The sequence below is a fragment of the Trachinotus anak genome, unplaced genomic scaffold (assembly GCF_046630095.1).
Source record: "Trachinotus anak isolate AG129_WGS33_773 ecotype Australia unplaced genomic scaffold, CSIRO_AGI_Tana_v1 ptg000004l, whole genome shotgun sequence".
Lineage (NCBI taxonomy): Eukaryota > Metazoa > Chordata > Actinopteri > Carangiformes > Carangidae > Trachinotus > Trachinotus anak.
The window spans coordinates 3,560,864-3,578,013 of NW_027273855.1; the positions used below are offsets into that span (position 1 = coordinate 3,560,864).

Genomic DNA, 17,150 nt, shown 5'->3' on the forward strand with positions numbered 1-17,150 from the left:
TACCACAGAAAGACTGTGGTAATTATGTGTGTGGGTGAGCCTTCAACACTTAATGCATGCCAAGGCTGGGCTCTCATTGTGTTACTGCGTGTCCTTTATACAAGCAGGGGTCACGAGATCACCAATTAAAAGCAGCAGAAAAACATCCAGCCACTCGGTCAGCACCATGGTACATTTGCATTTATGTATTAATTCAACCAGTCTTACCTCTGCAATCATATGATATATGGTCTCTTGTAAATGGACAGGCCCCCCCTCTTTTTTTTTTTTACCATAGATGAGAGTGATTATTCCATGGGCCTGTTGACTAATAATAAAAATAAACAGGTTTTTTTTTTTTTTTATAAAAAAGGTTTTCAAGAGCTTGAAACATATCTCAGCTTAAGTGACAAATAGCCCACCATCATTGTTGCATTGCTGTTGCTTTACTGATTAATCTTTTATGAGGGAAATAAAATCTTGGCGTTGCCACACCACAAGATCTTTCCTGGGATGTCATGATCTGAATAATCACCACAGACTATGACTTTCACAACTGCCTGTTATCTGGAAGTCGCAGTAAACACTGCCCATGGTTTGTTTGTCTCCATGTTTCAATTACGATAGTCTGCAACTTTTGACTTGGTGATGGCGCTAGATTAAAACTCAGGGGATCACCAAACAATTAAACATGATGGGGGCATGAATGTCTGTCCCAAATCTTATGACAGTCCATCCAATAGTTGAGACATTTCAGTCAAAATCACATATGTCAACCTCCTGTTGGCACAGGAGGAAATGTCAGGGGGTCACCAAAGTGGGACTGACCAACCAACAGAGATAACAATCCCCAGAGTCATACCTATAGTGTGGCTAAAAATTATATGACATATGACTGTGTGTGAGAATATACAGAGTGTTTTCCCTGCTGGTGCCTTACTAGTGGTGTATTGTGATATATTGTATACTCAGAGGGAACAAGGTCATATGACACGTTGTCAACCACATCACAAATCCAAAGTTGAACTCTCTCTCTCTCTCTCTCTCTCTCTCTGGCTACCTTTAGTCTGGTTCTGCTCAAGGTTTCTGCATCTTAAAAAGAAGTTTTTTTTCTTGCCTCTGTCACCAGGCACTTGTTCATGTTGGGAAGCATTGGGTCTCTGTAATCAATATTATAAAGAGCACGCTTTAGCCCTGCTCTGTATGAAAAGTGCCTTGAGATAACTTCTGTTGTGATTTGGTGCTATATAAATAAAAATGGACTTACTTACTTGACGTACTGTTTTTAAAGTGGCTGCTTTTGAAGATGGTAAAAAAAGAGGCTGGTTTTCATCGTGGGGAGGGAGGTTCTAAAGCTGAAGTAGTGGCTGACAGAAGAGATTAATAAACAGGCTACAGACAATAAAACATTGCATTTACAGGCAGCACACAGGTCCAGTTTATGTTGTGTGTTATTACCCTGTCTATCAGCAGTATGAAACTGAGCAAATGTGTCTCAGTCATTGTTCAGAACTTGATTCAGGTTTCAGTTGCACACCCTGAAAGCAAACTGCTATCCCATTGCTACCTAGGAGAAAGGAGGAATACAAAGAATGTGGAGGGAATTTTCATATTTTATATGACTCTGGATAAAAAGGGATGTAACCTGAAACTAGCCTGAGTGGCCAAGGCATGCAACCGCAAGGCGGAAGATCTAGTTTTCTTTTGGCTGTTAGTCCAGTCTTGTCTGGTTCAGACTACATCTTAACAACTTATGTCCTGATCTTTTCTCTTGTGCCACCACTGGAACAAAATTTCCTCTTCTACACAGAAAATGTGAATATCTAATGGGCAGATTCCCATAAAGTTAGGTGCACATTTGTTCTCCATAGAGGATGAACGCCTTTTATTTTGGACTCCTCATGAGGTTTCCTATTACACCTACAAGCCTTACTCAAAACACCAGATATCTCTGAATCTATGACTCAGATTGCCATGAATCTTTCTGAGAAATTTCATGCTCCAATGGGATTCGTGCCTTTATTGAAAAAAGTTCATCCGAGTTGAGAAATTCTAATAATCCTGATAGAACCATCAAACTGATGCCTGTCGTCATCCCAGAATAGCAAGGCAAAAACTGTTGTGTGGGTGACAGAAAAAAAGATCTCCTACCACACTCTACTTCACCACCTTCGCCTTCTCTAGCATGACTGTTTGATGAGGTGAGAGATATTTAGCAGGTGGAGAGTAATTTCTGTCTGTGTGTAGGAGTGGAGTGTGTGTGTTTGTGTGCTGATGTGCGCATATGTTATTTGTGAGTGTTAATCCAGAGCCTGATCTGTCTTGGTTGTTGACTGGCAAGGGTTCGATACGAGCCGCCTCCTGAAGACGGCAGCAGCTGTGATGCCCTAGATCTCACCTAGCCACCCACCACATCTTGCAAAAGGCTCCTGGATTATCAGCTGACTGCTGAAACTTCAGCCTCTGCATCTTTGGCTACCAAGAAGAGCATGATGGGACTGTGTACAGTACACGGTCCTGCACTGTGGCACAGATGGCAGTGATGTGGTGCTTTTGAGGTGTTATAGCTGTGTTGAGCAAAGGTGTGCCTTCAGGGCAGGCAGCTGTACACTGTCAGCAGCACTTCACACCACTTGACATCACTTGCGAACCATAAATGTGAAGGGTTCATGTCTGATTGCTGCCATAATCTCCAAGACTTTTCAGGCCAGTGTGATCGCTGCTGGTGCTTAAACCTGCAAAAAAATCAATGAAGAATGTCTTTCGAATTTTTACCACTCACAACGCTTTGGACTTTTGACCTTGGTGTATTTTCTAATGCCATTCAGTCAAAAACAAAATATGTCAATACTCTAAGTATGGCTATTGACAGCAGTGTCTGCATACTTGCAGCTGGTTTTGTATTTTTATGTTGAATTATGGTGTTTGAGAGAACACTTTATGGACTCCAGGTGTGCAAAATTGTGTTACAGCAACAGAACAAACAGACTAGATAAAAATTCAAACGAAGCTACAGCAGAGCAAAGGAAAAATAAGTAGAACTACATCATAAATCAAAATTAGAAAGATATACAGATATAAAAAGTAGAATAAACACATTGAAAAAAATACAATAAATCCACATTAGAGAGCTATATCTAGTCTAGTGTCCTAGGCCAGTGTACATAAATGTGGATTAATGCAATGTGTCACAGCTCTGGTTTAGGAGGACTCAGTAGCACGACTCCGAGACAATGGTAAAAGTTCAAAACAGTTCACCTTTATTAAGGCTCTGCAAGCAGAAGCAGGCAAGGGCAAACAGTAGGTGTAGTCAGGGCTCAGGCAGTGGTCAGTAACAGGCATGCAGATAAAACAAAAAGCAGGAGGAGCAGGCAAAAGGCAAAATCCAAAAATGTTCAGGTGGTCAGAAACAGGAAGGCAAACCAGGTTAGAGGCCTAGAAAGCTACAGTGTGGAAATCACAATGGACAGTCTGACAAGGAAGTAGCCTGGTAGAAGAACTAAGAGCTGATTAGGGAAGGGGTGAGGTGGTGGATGGGGAAGAGGTGGCTGAAAGGTGGGAAAGCTGCGGTTACTGCAGGGTGGGAGAGCATGGCGGGGTTAGGGAGTTAGTAATATGACAAAGGCAGACAGAGAACGAATGAACATATGAATAAACTGTGACAGCAACGTACATGTCAAATTTTAACTACATGTTGTTCAGGGCCTTAACATCTGAAGTTGAAGATATTAAAGAATATTAAGCTGGACCCGAAACTGAAGCAATGACAGGAATCAATAGTAATAATAATACAGATGACTTTGTTGTTCAGCCTGGAAGCTGTGGGCACAAACAAATGCCTGCAGCACTTTGTCTTGTCTGTGGATTCAACCCTGAGTGGACCATTGAGAATCCTCTGTAACAGACTACTGAACCTGATTTCTATCATTTTTCTATCATTTCCCATGTTGCTCTGCCTCCTGGCTGTCAACACTGCCACTAGATGGTGCTGTGTAGTGCAACTTGAGGGAGCGTCCTCTCCTATAGGGTTGTGTTTGGATGGGTGCAGTCGGCTTTACTGTTGTGCTTTCCTCTGATTAAATAGAATTATGTCTTTTGATGTATTCTGAGGGGGCTAAGGTGGGTGAAAAGAGTAAAACAATTTTGTTGAAATCCCTTCTCTCTCAAAACGTTACCACTGCAATACAGAGGCAATCACTCGGTGCTCTGAGACTGCCTACATGTCTCATCCTTGCTGTGTTGAAAAGCCAGTCTGCTCCTCATTGTAAGACAAAGACCGAGGATGGCCTCCTTTTTCAAAATTGCATTGCCCTCATTGCCTTTGGTCATGAAGAAAGAAAATCACGCGGTGTCGTCATTTGTCCTCTTTGGTATTTTTGATTTTAGCTATGATTGGGTTGCTCTCTCTCTCTCTCTCTCTCTGTGTCTCTCTCTCAGAGCCTTTGAGCTGACTTCTTTCATGCTCCTTAGCAGCAGTCAGAGGGATGGAGATAACAATTTAAATGAAGGAGGCTGGGGAGAGGAGAGGAACTGGGAATTTGTCTGATAGGCTGTTCTCAGAGAGGGTTCTGGGTTTGACGAACATCTCGCAATCAAATAAACCATGTCCACTTCCTGTCTCTCCCTTTCTTCTTCTTGCCTTCTTTTGCTGTTTTACTGCTTCATTCTCTTTCATTCTCTCAATCTCAGCATCCCCCTCAGTGCTTATGCCTCGATGGGCTGCACGCAGGGTAACTCTATCCCACCGTGTCCACTCCGACCACATTTCCACATCACTCTGCTGCCAGTTGAAGAGGAAACCTGAAGAAGATGTGGAAGAAAAAGAAAGGCAGGGTGAAAGTATGTTTGAGACTTGCAATTAGTTGCTCCGCTCACTGCTATGCTCAGTAAATACAACGCCCTAAAATATTAAGATGATGGTAGCCTTAATTTCCCGCATCTCCCACCATATTATTACTGTAATTGCTCGTTTTTGCACTGTATTGGTTTGTGGTATGAAACATGGTATTAATGGGATATGATAAAATACAAATTACAGTCTGATTTATGAGGTAAAGTGTGCTGCCCTTCACACAACATAGATTTTTCCTCTCTAGACCAAAAGAAAACATTTACATTTAGTAACAATGCAGATTGTTTAGATACAGTCGCCTCAGATTTCTCCCTCTTCCCTGAAACAACAGATGGGAATGCAGTTCCATTTGTGGTAGTCACTGCAATGAAAAGTGACATTTTAAAATCAACAGCAACATCTCCTTACAGGATCAGAATCTGTATTCTGGAGACTCAACAGAACATTGTCAGTAGGTTTCATACAGACCATCACTTCAGAATGGAAGTAGTTTCATTCCAGCTCTTTGCTGTTTTTGTTTCGATATGAGCCTTTTAAACTAAACTCATTACCCCTCTGATGTATGACGACATTTGAGATATAAATGGTAATGATGGTTTACGTGTGATCATTTAATTATAATATTTATGCTACAACTGTATGCATCAGCCACACATTATGGTGGCTGCTGTGGCATTGAGAAGTCAGAATTACTGATATTCAAATAGGTTATTGAAGGCACTTATCCAACCATTCAAGGCTGTGACAGTGGAAAACAAGCTTGTGTATGTATGTTCAGTTCCACAATAACTGAGATTTATAAAACAGAGTCTGCATGACTTTATACATCTGACATAAAGAATATGAATTCATATTTCTGTCTTTGTGAGCAGACAGAGTTTTAGAGGTTTCACCCCTCCTCCCCCATATACAGTATAACCACCTGTTATCATGTCAAGGTCAACATGGCTGGAAATATGTGTTTTTGTTTGGTTTGTTTGTCTGTATTTTGAATAAACCGATTGTATAATGAGTTGATTTTCCTGTGCTTTTAGCAGCAGTGCAGACAAGAAACCTTTCACAGGCCTCTCACAGAGGACTGATACAAACATTTTAACCTTTTTCATTGCTTCTCTCTCAGCTCCTTGACACACTCGTTGATTTCAGAAGTGAAAAAAGTGGTACACATCCTGGAACATCACGCAGTCAGTTATCCACTGAGGACACCTTCCACAGTGCATGATTTACTCACTTGAGAATACTCGGGCCACTGACAGCTGACGTGAGGCGACGACAACTCTCCTAATTGTGATCTGTCAGCACCAATTTAGCCCTGCTGTAACTTCATCGGAGACATCTCTGCCCCATTCGTGCTTGTGGATCCCTGCCTCTCCTCAACCACAGTCAGCATGGCACAGCTCGTCAGTTGAGTGACATGACACAGTTACATATGGCTTAATGCAAGATGATGGGGCTTATTGTTATCTACCTTCTTCTGCTGACAAGCACTAACTCTTTGCTAATGGAGGGGGCTGGTCAAGGGGAAATCGGGGCGGGAAGCAGTGCTCGTCCCTCATGGCGTTGTCCTTTTGCCAGGAAACAATTTGTTGGGAGGCGTGACAGCTGCAGTCATCCAAAGCACTGACACGAATGAGTGACTTCTCGTAGGTTGCTGCCTCAGAAGGATGGAAGCCAAGCAGATAGATGGATGAACGGAGGGGAAGAGAGAGGGACATGGAAGGAGGAGATACTCGGTTGCGTCCTCTTACTAACTGCCGTTACGCTTCTGAGAGACTGTCAGACTCGAATCACATCCTCGGAACAGTAATTGGCGACTCTCCCGAGCTGCTACACAAGACAGCGAACTTATGTTGCTGAAAAAGGATGTTGACACTTTTGATACGTGTCATGTACTGAGATGGATTCTCCGTTCGAGTAACTGGGCCGGCGCAGCAACCAGTAATGAATGTGTCACCCGCATCCTATTTTCATGTTGTGTCACCTTTGACCCTGACCGGGCTTGGTGAGTGGCACAGTCGATTACTGAACGTCTGAGGAAGTGTAACCATTAATGCGTGACCTTTAAGCATTTTGCCATCAGTGAATGTTGCTTCATTTCATTTTCCGACTGAGGTTTGATATAAAGACATCTGTCAGCTGTCAGAGAGGTGACAGAGGATGATTTCCATATAACTGAGGTTGATCATTGCAGTGGATGCAAAACTCACGGAGACTTTGCATTTTCACAGACTCTGAAGTGTTAGTGGACAAAGAGATGCCAGCACTTGAGAAGATCCAGGTACAGATATCAGATCAAGATCAGCCATGTGGCAATATCAGTATCAAAACAGTGCTGGAAGGCATTTCAGCCAACAGTGACTTGAATGCAGTCATTGGAAATCAAGCCAGTCTTGGGCTGTTACAGCTTTCGACCACATCTTCAATGGAATATTTTTGTAATGGCTATTGTGTTATATGTGTTTAATAGGCTATTTTTTTCCCACATTTCATGAATTAAGCTTTTTTTGTTGCATACTGTAATTTTTCAAACAGACACACATGCTTTTATTTATCAGGTGTCGGCCTTATTTAAACAGACTGACTATGATTGGAAATAGTCAGTGAAAAAAGCATAGTCAAAACTGAAAGAAGGAATAATGGAGAGCAATATGTGACTCGGTAATGAAGTAGTGTTGTGGAAATGTAGATTATGGTGGGTTTATCATTTGAGCCATGCAACGATAATTGCACCCCCCTCTTTATGTTTTTTTGATCATGTGGTTCCATTTTTAATCATTCATTCACAAATGACTGTCGGCTACAGTCAGGATTCTCATTTCCAGCCAGCAACAGTCGAGACAGTTTGTTGGAATGACAAGTGTCACTAATTGGCTGTAGCTAGCTTGCTAATTAAGCTTACGTTAGTTACTAATCTAATGTGAGTCATTTGATTTTTTTAATGTTACCAGCTGATTTGTTTTAAAATACGAACCCTGTAAATGGATCTTATGCACTCGACGGCTACGTGCATGGTCTTGTGCCAAAACACCGAGGCTAAAGCTCCTGCTAATAATCCACATAGAGGACCTGGAAACAAAGGAACAGCATGTCACTGTATTACAGGGTGGAGCTAGTTAGATGTGAGGTTGGACTTTTAATCTATAACTCATGCTGCTCATCTTACATCCTTAGATAAGGAGGATGTAAGGGAAGATTTATTGTGTATCGTATGTTTTCACCTTTACCAGAGTAGAGGCTTTTAAGATGAGTGCTAACCAATGTGTCTCGTAGATTAAAATTTCTAAACACAAACATGTTGTTGACTCTTGGCTGATGACTCTGTAACAGTGGTTCACAATCCTGCGCGGGCACGTGTTGTGTTTGTTGTTAGACAAGCTTTCCATTAGCTGAGATATATTACGAAATGTCACCCTCTAAATTATGTGTTTATTACTTGCTCTGTCTCAGATGTCACTGCCAGGGGATGGAAGATAAACAGTGTGTGGCGCAGAAAGCAGTGACATGGCTAGCGGCTGGGTTTATTAAAGGTGCTGGTGTACAGCGTCTCCTCTGTGCCACAGAGACTCTTGTTTGGATTTTAATTGGCTCACCAACAGGTACATGGGGTATAGATTGTTGTGTGTTTTTTTCCTGTGACTTCTCTCAAGTGGCTGGTTCGTTGTGTGCAGGTTGTGTGTGTGTGTGTGTGTGTGTGCATGTGTGTGCACAGGCTTTAATGATGTTTGCAGAATGAAAAGCATCTTGTGATTATCTTCCCAATCCCAAGCTCATTAAAATGTCCTCTTTACAATCTTTATACCATACCAGAAACTTATCAACCCCTCCCTTGATCTTAGTTTCCCAGACTACTTACATTACATGAGGTGAACACAGAGTCCTCCCACTGGTGTGGACCTCATTCACTCAGTCATATTTTTTTTTGGGTCTGATCTGAAATGCCATACAAATGTTAATTAAATGTTAATCAAACATCTTAAGTGCGGTAATGTCATCAGGATTCAGAAGTGGTATATATAGCTGATTTGTGGCCTGTTGTGGAGGTTATTCCTCCCTAGAGGCCCCCGTTTTCCTTTCTCACAACACGAAGAGAAGTTGAGGATAGGACGAGGGAGGCTACATGCCGCAGAGACAATATTTTTCCCGCCTAATTAAAATGAATGTCAGCTCTCCCCCCACTGAGATGTGCATCAGTCTCCCCCTTCGATAGGCCCAGAGTGAGTCTTACCCTGTCAGTGCCTGCCAGCAGTGCCATCTTTCTCCAGATGAATGCATTGGCCTGGCAGCGAGGGAGGCAGTGGCGATGATGTTTGCACATCTAATGGTTGCCATGTGGATGACCACCTCAGACAGAGGCCCTGCTTCACTGTAGAGGATCTTTGGCCCCAGACTTGAATGATTTTCATCTGGAGCCATTTGTGCCCCGAGCAGCTGTAGAACATTCGGTGTTAGCTGGCCACTGTTCCACACACATTAAAACTCCTGCAGATACACAAAACCATCTTTTTAAAAAATGTTTCTAATGAAAAGAAGACTTCATTTGTGATTCAGATGCCAGTAACAAAAACTCACAAAATTTCAGTCAGTATCTATCAGGCCTTGTGATAATGCTTTCTTCATGCTTTACTGTGAGGCATTAAAAGAAGTATTTAACTAAAACATATGTGTATTTGTTCTTCTGCCTTTGCTGAAAGTCATTAGAGTTGCCTGTTGGTAAGGCAGCAGTGCTTTCTGCCCTCCGGTGTCCACTGCTGTAAAATATTGTGATTTAAGGTCTTCAATGTCCCATTTATGTATTTCTTATATATTTATTTAGACAAATGTGTATTACGTCCAACAGCCGCTCACCTTTCTCCTTATCTTCCTTCGACAAAATACAAAGTATGTTAAATTGTTTGGGCCAAACATGCGACAGTGTGTCGATGCTGCTGTCTGTATTTGCAAAATGTCAAATGCAATTGCACGTGCGGACCAGATAAATACCTGCACGCTCCACATTTGACGGAGCTTTGATGTTTTGTAAAATGTTCTCAAGCACTGAAGATGAAAGCACCATCACAAGATTAATTTGAGAACGTGAGGATGAGATATTATGTTGACAGAAGAAAAGTTGTTGCTGTGCAGCTCCCATGTGCAGCGAATTTCATTTACTAAGTGTTTCACTAAGTGATCCGGCAGTCATTTTTTCATCTTTTGCATCATCATTATCTTCATCTTCAGGTGATTTTAATTTTCCTCAGAGGAAGTTTGTATGATCTGTTGCTCTGATGAAGGATTGATAATCATCTCAGCAACTTTATATCACTGCTCTCAGTGAAATTAATCCTTATAATTTTAAATGAGTGAATTACTGATGCTGTTTCTCGCATCAGACTTTAATAACTTTAACAACTATTTCTAAAGGTGAATCTGTCTTAAACAACCCACCATGATAATGGCTCTTTAAGGCTGTAATGCTGATTGAATGTTGAGGTACTAAGTTTGTTTTTGATCCTTAGTTATGGTGAAGTGAATTTAAAAGTGGTAGTATTTGTCATGATAACATGATTAGCAGGTAGTACTCAACATATTCAGGGTCTTAGCTTTGTGTGTTGCTATGCTAACATGTTTAAACTGCTAATTAGCATTAAATACCAAATACAGCTCAGACTGACGGGGTTTAGTTCCTGGTAATAACCAAAAGCACTGGGCTGAATGACATTTTGACCTGATAATGGCTCTGGAGGAAACATTAAAGGGCCCCAAAGTTATTACAATTCATCCTGAGTGGAACAGATGTCTCTATGAAATTTCATGGCATTTTAGGCTACTGTGTACCTAAAATGTCAACCTGCTGATGACACAAGAGGAATAGTCATGTGACCACCAAAGAAATTAGGATCATCTGGGGTCTGAAAACCTTTGCTAAAAAAATTTCATGGCAATCCATCCCAAATTTGTTGAGATGTTCTAATCTGGACTGAAGTGGTGGACTGACCAGGAAACACTGACACCTGTAAAACTACACCCCTGGTTTTCTTAAAAGCAAGTTACAAATTTGCCAATAGGTTGAAAATATTTCACTACAGTATGTTGTAGTAAAGTTTATTTCACGAATAAAATCAAGTGAGTCCTAAGTCCTGAATTGGAGAGTAAATGATTTGTTAATTACACGTGCAGTTTAACCATCGTAGTCTGTATTTAATGATCAGGTTTTTTTGAAGAAGAGCACCAACTCCTGATTAAAAAATGTGCACATTTGCAGTAAATTGGCCTGAGCAGTGAACATGACTCTCATAAACATCTCCTTTAAGATTCGCTGTGATTGAAAGCTAGATCTGAGACTTGGCACAATTCTTTCCAAGCCTTATTGGCCTTTGTGAGCTGGATAGAGCACAGTAGCCTGCTGGGTTCATTTGGACTACTTGTGCAGATGGATGAAAATGTGAGTGGTTTACTGCTCTTAAGTTAATGATCTCTGTGCATGTTCCCTCACTTCCTCCAGGGCTTCTCATTGTGGAGAATAAGTAGCGGGAGCTGTGGGCCGGTTGCTGTCACAGGGTCTTGGCTGAAATAATGACATGAACAGCCCAACAGACTGCAGTAATAGTAATAACTGTCAGACTCCGTCTCCCATCAATGCTCACATCCCCTTAATTTAGGATTAATTCCTGCTGTACTCTAGAAAGCCCTGACTTGCTGAATGTCTTGCCATTTTCTTTGAGCTTCTCCAAAACCTTGTTCCTGCAAACTGCTTCATTTCAGCTTTTTACAAACTTGGCATTTTTACATTTGGGCCTTTTCCATTTGGAAAAATTTAAATGAGCACAGAAATAACAACTCTGAATTTGTAGTTGTGTCTAAAATTAGTGTTATTTTTATATTTATGTATAAGAAGAGGCTTGTCGTACTTTTTTTTTTGGTTAGTGAGTGGTGGTGAATTGGACTGGTTGCATCTCTGCAGCTTCCAGTTCTTCTCATCTGCTGGGAAATGTAGTTTCAGCTCTCTTTGATGTGCAAAACTCACCGTCTGTCACCTTTTGATACCACCCACCCCCCACACCCACCTGCCCCTTTTTTCTCCTCTCCTCAGTGTCCCCCAAAAGTTTGATGATTACATTTCTTGCTCCAGGTCACAGACATGAGATCTTTGTTTCATCGCCGTAGCATGTTTGAAAAAGACACAATTTTTTTTTTTTTTTATTTGTCTGAAAATGCTGCAGCATTATATTTTACACGTCTAAACAAGGTTGATGGATTCTTCCCTTAGAAAATGCTTTGCCAGTTGGAGCAATTATGTGTGCAGTGACATCGCCTGTTATTGTTTTCAGTACAACTTTATGAAAAAGTTTGTCGCTTCCTTGTTTTTGCCTCAGGCTACTGTTTCTATTTTTTCACCGAAGTGCACTATTGAAACAAGTGCTCGGCTGCTCTCTGAGTTTAAGTTAATGGCTCTTATTTTATATATAGCCTTTAACGCTCACATCAACAGCATAATAACACTTTGGGGGAACTGGCTATTGATCATCCTGCCTTGTCTGACATAATGACCAGCGCCACTGCAAACAGCTCTAAAAGCAACTTTTAATTCAAATGGCTCATTCCCGAATTAATCCAATTGTTTCCTGCCTGAAACAGTGCGAGCACAGAAAGTCATACTATATTTCCACTGAAATATAATATCATTGATTTGATGTCTTCTAGCTGTCACCAGCAGGCTTCGCAATTGATTAAGCCTCACTGAGTTGCTGTGGTTCTCAGAACGAGTCGATGTGTCTGACCCTCTGGGCAACTTTCTTCTCACTGGAGGCCTTCAACACATGCATGCATCTGCTTTCTACCTCCTGCAGCGCTTTGTCCTTATCAAAATGCCATTAAACCACCTATACGCTCATGCTGATGTAACACTGCCTCTCCGCTGTCGTATAATCAAGGAGCTGCATATTGCAGTTCTTAAGCTCACGTATGCCTCCAAACGGTGTGGACTGTTTATGTTCAAGGATTACATGCATAATGTGAATTTTCAGCCTGGCTTTGAATGAAAATATTATCCATGTTTGTTGACTCAAACCACAACTAAAGAGTCTCTTTGAGATTCCCTCCCATCCTTCCAATCCTATTGTTTGCCAGCCCAAGCTGTCAGCTCTTTATGCAGTTCATATGTAGATCACACCGTTCTAAAGTACTTTAAAACCACTGCGCTGGAATCGTGAAAGTGATTGATGTCCCCACCAGCTTTGCGTCTCAATTCTTCTTTTGCTCGGCTCTTTTGGTTTTGTTTGTTCTAATCACAGAACTCCAGCTCTGAGAAATTGCCTTGAAAGATCCTCCATTTTTGCCATTAAAAAGTTATTAATTGTTTGATTCCAGTCGTAGATGTTCAAGTCACGTGTCTGTAGAAATATGTAGTTGCGGTGAAACCTGCTAAGTCTCGATGGGTGTTCGCCTCACAGCCTTTTTCCCTCTCCTTTTTATCCCAGCTATTCAGTGTGATTTTAAACATACAGTCATCCTCAGTTTCCTGTGACTGGAAGACTCAGAGTGTGTGATAAGCATCGAGTGTCGAATAGATAAAAGCTTTTTCCAAGGCTGTTTACGTCCCTGTAGAAAAGGCTCCTGATTGGTCCCTTGTCTCTTCCACTGTCTCACAGCTCAGCCTGCATTGCTGCTCCCGAATCATTGCTGCGACTAAATATATTCATTGAATAATACAAGAAGTGAGTGTTGGGTCATGTGCTAGACACTCATTTTGTTCCTTGCCTCGTGTTCTGTGGGAGCACAGACATGTTGGAGACAGGCTGCTTGAAGAAAAAAAAAAAAAAAAAAGAGAAAGAGACATTAGATGAACTGTCTCACAATTTTTACTGGCTACTCCCTGTGCCATAAAATGATCTTTCTCTAGTTTGATCATTTTTTACACAATCATCACTTTGAAAGTAGTCTTGTTTGATTGAATGTTTCGTGTAAAGCATCTTATTAATTCAACCCCATGAGATGGAAAAACAGGCAACGCCTCAAGGGGGAATATTCTTCTATCTGTTTTATGGGTGCCATATATTTCTGGAGTTACAATTCAAAGAAATAGCTGTTAATGTCTGTGCTACTTGGGGGTAAAATTATAGTCTGAAACAAACTCCCTTTCAAGAGGAATGGAATATTGATCTTCACATGGGGCCACTTGAAATGTGTGAAGCTTTAGAGAGGTCTTCTTAGACGTACAGTACATAATAGACATTTAATGCCATGACTAAGGACTCCCCCATTTGATATATGACTGGGCAATCTGCATGTGTAGAGTCGAGGCCAACACCTTTCTGCAGACTGGACATTGCCAGGTTTGTCCAAATATTGGCTGAGGAAATTGCAACCATGCAAGTTTGAAATATTTGTGGGCTTATATCTGTTCGTTATAAAAAATGTGAATATTTAGATTTGGCTGCTGTAAAACGGAGCTGACACGTCCTTAACCTTTACACCTTTAGCCCTCTTAGTCTCTGCTGCAGTGTACTATTAGCTGTAGTGCTCAGAATGTCAGCTCCATTAACCTAGCTGAACACTTGACTTTGGGCTTTGTTTGCAAGGTAATTGGACGGCGAGGTTATTTTGCATAACGCATAATAATTTGACATTTTGAAACTGCCCTCAGCAGAAAAACAAAGACAGCATTGATTGTTTGTTCAAAGCCCTAAAATGGTCTGTGTTTTTTGTTTACCTGGCAAGGACCTCTTGTGGCCGTGTGGATAATGACTGTTGCCTGACAGGAGGAGAGGTGGAAGTGGTGAGATGTTATAAGCAGACAGATGGACGAATAGGTCAACAAGGGATGTGACTTAAACACCAGAGGCCACTCTGGGTTTCATGTTGTCAGCAGCCAATGTTGGTTTCTTTTAACCCTTTCCCTACCACTGCTCCCCAACTCTAAGCAGATGTTTTTGATGTGAGTGACAGATCAGATTAAAAATGCTGGTTTTTGGTCTTTGAATCTGGTCACTTTGAAAGGCAAAGACAACACACCTGTTTGTTGTTGAGTGTATAGGACTTGTTTAACTTTTTATTTTTATGACCAAAAGGTTTTTGTTTTCACCAAAAGTTTCTGGACCTTTGCATCCATCCCTTGTTTCATCTCACATAACGGATACACTTCCATTTCTGCATATATATGAGTCCACACTGATTTAGAGAGACATGTATAACAAAGCTTCACCCTTAATCTTCAGTGCTCCGAGTCTCCTTGTTGCTTTTGTGTGACTAGTGAAGTGTTGTTGCTCAAAACATACAAATTTGCTGTTCTTGTATGCTGTGAGCAAAAATGCAGTATGTCAAATCCACTAACCAGCTTTCAACTACATTTTGCAGTCTTCCTCAGTGGATGGAGCTTTCTCAGTTGTCATGGAGACACCTCAGCTGTCAGTACACATTAGAACATTGGTCCGTTGATTATTGGATGGTCATACATGGAGAGGAGACTGTAACGCCTTTGTTCAAAGATGATCTTAAGCGCTCTTTGAGTGTCTTCCTCGATCTTTCTCTGACTGTCAAGACAGCTGATGTTGTCTGTTCCCAGTCTTCATTCAGTGTCCTGTCCAGGGTCATGGCTGCTTCACCAGTTGTCTTCTCTACAGTTGTTGCATGTAATGTCATATACCACTGCAATTTTCACTTCCTGGGGGAACTACTACTATGCTACCAGTGAGCAACTGTCCATCACTGAGCTGTCCCTCTGTGGGCATGTAGAGCTGTGGTGACCAAGGCAACAAGAGCAAATGAGTCAATAAATAAAAGTAATATAATTTTCATCTGGTGTAGTCCTTGTGGAACTTACTAGAAATCTCTTTTTGTTCATTATTCAGTACGGCGAAGACCTCATTTTCTCTGGCCTCTGTCCTTTCAGCTGCTGGAGGAACAACTGGTCCTGAGGACAGTGACAGCAGAAACAGAGGTTGGAGTTTCAAGTCTGGTGTGAATATCGGGGAAACAGGCTCTACTCCTCTTGGTTGGCAGTGCTGCTGCTGCCTTCTCATGCCTAGATAGACCATAAAGTACAGTAGTGCATCTCAAGCCCAGCAGGTACTGAACGTCAATGTCAGAAAGACGTTGGACTCAAATGATTCAAACGTTTGACAGATGTTGAATTTTGGTTATAAAAATTGGGTTGACGTCAAAATCCAATGTTGGCTGATTGAAGTTGTGATGTTTAGATGTATCAGGTGCTGGATTTTCCACCAGCACCTGGTGACAACCTTCAACCAAATATCAATGACGCCGGTGGCCAGCTGCGTGCCTGCAGGAGAATACAAACCTGAGTCAGACCCAGGATTTGAGGAAGCAGATACTGTATTTTATTATCATTATTACTATTTTACACTTGTGATAATCCCCTTTAGGAGGAGTTTAGAATGGTTTGATGATTAAATGTTGAAGCTGTGCTTTAACAGCTCTGAAAGAACATCTCTGGTGGCACAATCCATTACATGACTACTGCAGGCAGTTCCTGTTTTCCATAATACCACCCAATGGGCACTGCATGAGATTCAGAATACAGACAAGACCTATATGAATGATGACCTATAGCATTGGATTATTTATGGCATTACGTGTAAAAAATATACCTTTGGGGAATTGTGAGCATTGAGTGAACCATTATATGCTCCACTTTGTCTTGAAACATTGTGGCTCCACGTGTATTCTGCACTGTTCTACCTGTGATTGATTACAATCGTCAGAGGCTGACCAGTTTATTAATCCATTCAGCAAAACCTGTGGGTCCCCTGTGGATGATTTAAAGCAAAAGGCTTTTTAACTGGGATGGCTGAAGTAGAGACGCAATGGATCTGATTGTAAATCATGTTCAAACATAACAAAGCTCCTCTTAAACTGGATTTGTGACTTAGTATTTAGGCCTCTAAAGTACTGACTATAGAGAATTGTCAGCTGTTGTAAAATTCAATCCCACTGCAGTACAGATTCAAAAGTTTTATGGTAAATGTGACATACTTTCTTATTGCTTTTTAAATTATTTAAATGATATATTGAGTACAGGTAATGTTGTAATTGATCATTTAAGTTGGCATACCTGCAATACAGTATATAACTTCTTTGCACTTTAACCTTAACAGAACAGTGTCTGATTAACTACTAATCTACTGTCTAATGATAGTTTGTCATTAGGATGCAAACTGTTGCTGCACCATGCTGTGAGCAGCTGTCATCTGAATCCATGTTGCTGTATGGCAGCAGCTGTGTTTCCATATGAAGGGGACGGTATGGAAAAATAACTGCTTAAAAGAAAAGTGGACCTACTAAATCTACTGTATCTTCGGAATATAAAATACTGACTCTCTGT

General features: G+C 41.2%; 1 protein-coding gene across 2 annotated transcripts in view; it reads left to right on the top strand.

The window, feature by feature from the left end:
- The window catches only part of nphp4 (nephronophthisis 4), a 163,998-nt gene that overhangs the window by 63,581 nt on the left and 83,267 nt on the right, over positions 1-17,150 (top strand). The window lies entirely within an intron of this gene.